Below are 3,277 nucleotides of genomic sequence, written 5' to 3'. Positions count from 1 at the left end.
AAGGCTGGAGGTGGAAACTGCCTGCCTGCTGTGATAGGCACCCACATATGTAGCAGGGAGTGCGGGTTGGAGAGGTCTGGGGACAAGTTTGAGGAGAGCCTTGATCCATGAGTACAGGGAGCTTGGCTGTTGCCCCGTGGACTCTAGGGGGCGTCACGGAGAAGTTGAGATGTGTGGGGAGCAGGGCACGCTCACGTGACCTGGGATACCCAAGACCCGCCGAGTTTGGCAGTGGGCTGGGCCGCCTGGGTCCACAGCGCCACCTGGTGCCCATCTCCCTCACTGCAGCTTGACTTCGCTGGGCTCTCTAGCTGGGGAAAAAGTAGGAGAGATCTCTACAGGGGACTCTGGGCTCCCAGGCAAACTTGTGGACCAGGACCAGTCCCGGAACCTCTGTCCCCTTCCAAAACAGCCAGGCTTTATGGTCAAGAGCTCACATTCAGGGATGTGCCAGACCGCTACTAGATTCTTTGCCTGCCCTCTCAGGCCAGGGTCCCCATGAGAGCGTGAGGAGACATGGGTCTCATGGTCCAACCTGCCAGCCTGGGCAGGAATCCTCTTACACTATCATCCCACCCCAGAGCAGGGCCCGCCTCCAAGCACACCTGTGATGAGGTGTGATGAGCATCCTACTCCTATCTAAAGCTCCCTCAGGCTTTGGGGAACTTTGCTGGAATAACTCTCCTTAGGACTTCCTCTGTCCATCCCGTCAGCCCCCCCACCCCCTCTTCCATGGTTCTCTTCCACCTTGCTGGGGCTGTACAGATCTCTACGTGTCAAGGGATCAAAGCCAGGTACAACAAGGCATGTCTAGCATGTGTGCCTTTGAATCCACAGATATATCTGCAAGGATGTTCACAAAATGTTAACATATCTTAGGATGATGGAATTTTAGGTGACTGTTTTCTCTCATCTTTGTAATTTTACTGATTCCTTACATCTTCTAAATCTATATTATCTTTATACTCACATAACCCCAAAGTTTTCATTTTGGAAAAAACAAATTAAGAAATCTAAGCACATCCCAAACGAAGCTGGAATAGTGCAGTAAAAGTGAGTGGCTGACAGTGGCTCTGCAGTCCTGTAGCTCTTGACTCTTTGCATGTTTCACAAGGGCTGTTCCATTTTTCCTGGCACTCTAAGCTCCTGGGGGCAGGGACCAAACCAATTTCCAGAGCTTCTTCACAGCTCTGGGCACAGAGCAGATGCACAATACACCTCACTTCTTGCCTGACAATTGCGCTACCCTCCTCTCTGGTTTTCTGCCACCCGCCCACCCCATTTCCCCCCACCCCCAGTCTGTTTTCAACAGTGCAAATCAATCACATCATTCTTTGACCTACAAGGCCCTGCACTGTTTGGCCCACCGGCCCCTCCAGAAACTACCTCAACGCCTCCCACCAACCCCTCTGCTCACGCACCAACTGCTCTGGCCCCCGTTCAGTCCCTCCAACGTTCTTTCACTTGCTGCTCCCTCTGCCTGGAATGCTCTTCCCTCAGATCTGTGCTTTGTCATTTAGGTCTCAGATCAAACATCACCTCGTCACACAAGGCTTCCCCAGCCTCCTAAAACATCCCCCTGTCCCCCCCGACTCCCACCACACACTATGCTGCCACCTGGTTTTATTTCTTCCCTAGCGCAATTGCCACCTGAGATTGCTGAACTTGTCTACCCTGTCTCCCCAAGTCTCCCTCAGCTTCCCCAGAATTTAACCCCTGCCCGGGCAGAGGCCTTATCAGTCCTGCTCACCACTGTACCCCAGCAAAGAGCCCAGTGCCGCTTGACACACGGTAGGCTCCCAGGGAAGTTTGTGGGGTTGAATGAACGAACCCCACAGTGACTTGTCATGAGTCACAAAGTCTAAGGGTAAAGTATCTGTTTTCTGCCATTCCCCCCACCCGATGCAAACAGTGCAAGTCTGCAGTACCTTATCTTGTAAACCGTCCTCAGCACAGAGAATTGGTCAGGGCCTCGGCACAGAGCTGGCTGGCAGGAGTCCTCAGTCAGTGGCTGTTGAATGGATTCCGTCCTCGGCCTGACATTCATCGATCATTTAATCTGTGCCAGGCACTGGGCAAAATGCATTCCATTTACTCTCTTCAAAACCACCCTGTGAAGTAGGTACCAGTTCCCCCATTTTACAGATAAGGAGATAAACAGACTGGCCCATATGTGGCAAAGTTAGGACTTCAGCCCAGGCTGTGTGATCTCAGACCAGGTGCACATTTTTTTTTGGCTGTGCCACGTAGCTTGCAGGATCTCAGTTCCCCAACCAGGGACTGAACCCGGACCACGGCAGTGAAAACACCACATCCTAACCACTAGACAAACCACGGAACTCCCCCAGACCAGGTGTTCTTAAAGGACTCCTGCTTCTGAAAATGTCAGCTCTTGGGAAGCAAATATGTCAGTCAAAGCCACCCGCCCTCTGTGTCCTCTGGAAAGACAGAATCTCTTGTTTAATTTTTAAGCTAGCATGTTGGAAAGATACAGTGCTTCAATGATGAGGTCTCAGCTGGGTGGTGGTGAGAACACAGCCTGGATACAAGAGCTCAGCCACTCGCCACATGGATAACTTAGTTTCTCTGCACCTGTTTCCCCATCTGTAAAACGGGACCACTGCTCACATCTCACGTCCATTGTGAGTGGAAGGTGCTCACTCAAAGTGGCCTGACTGAACCTGCAGACACCAGCAGCCAAGCTGATGAGCCTGGTCCTATCAGGGGACATTCAGAGAGCTGTCCACCCACCCCAACACTTGTTCAGTGAGGTGACAGTAACAAGGTGGGGAGAGATCCCTGGGGCCACAGTCCCAGCCTACAGCCAAACTGAAGCCAGAAGTGAACACTTCTTGGTGAGGTCAGAGGTCCTCTGAGATCTCAGAGGTTGGGGCCAGCAGGTCAGGCTTTTGAGTCTTACTCCACCCCCAGTCACGAGGTGACCTTGGGCAAGTCGAGTTCTCTCTGGGCCCTTTCCCCATCTTTATAATCCAATGGTGAAAGTCATACATTCTTCTCTGCTCTTGACACTTATTATCCACAAGGTGTACAACCAAGCAAAGGCGGCATAGCCAGACTCAGCATATTTAGGCTCAGAGGGAGACAGATGAAGCAGCAGCCTGGAGTTGCTTCATGGTGGATGCATACCCAGACCTTCAAGCGCTACCCAGATGCCGCAGGCAGAAATGAGTTTATTGCATTAGAAAAAATACCAAAGAAAAACAGCAAACACCTCCGTACTAGACACAATTATTAGTTTGACTTCAAGGGCGAAAAG

Source organism: Globicephala melas, chromosome 10 (assembly GCF_963455315.2).
Source record: "Globicephala melas chromosome 10, mGloMel1.2, whole genome shotgun sequence".
Taxonomy (NCBI): Eukaryota; Metazoa; Chordata; class Mammalia; order Artiodactyla; family Delphinidae; genus Globicephala; species Globicephala melas.
This window is presented reverse-complemented; position numbering follows the sequence as displayed.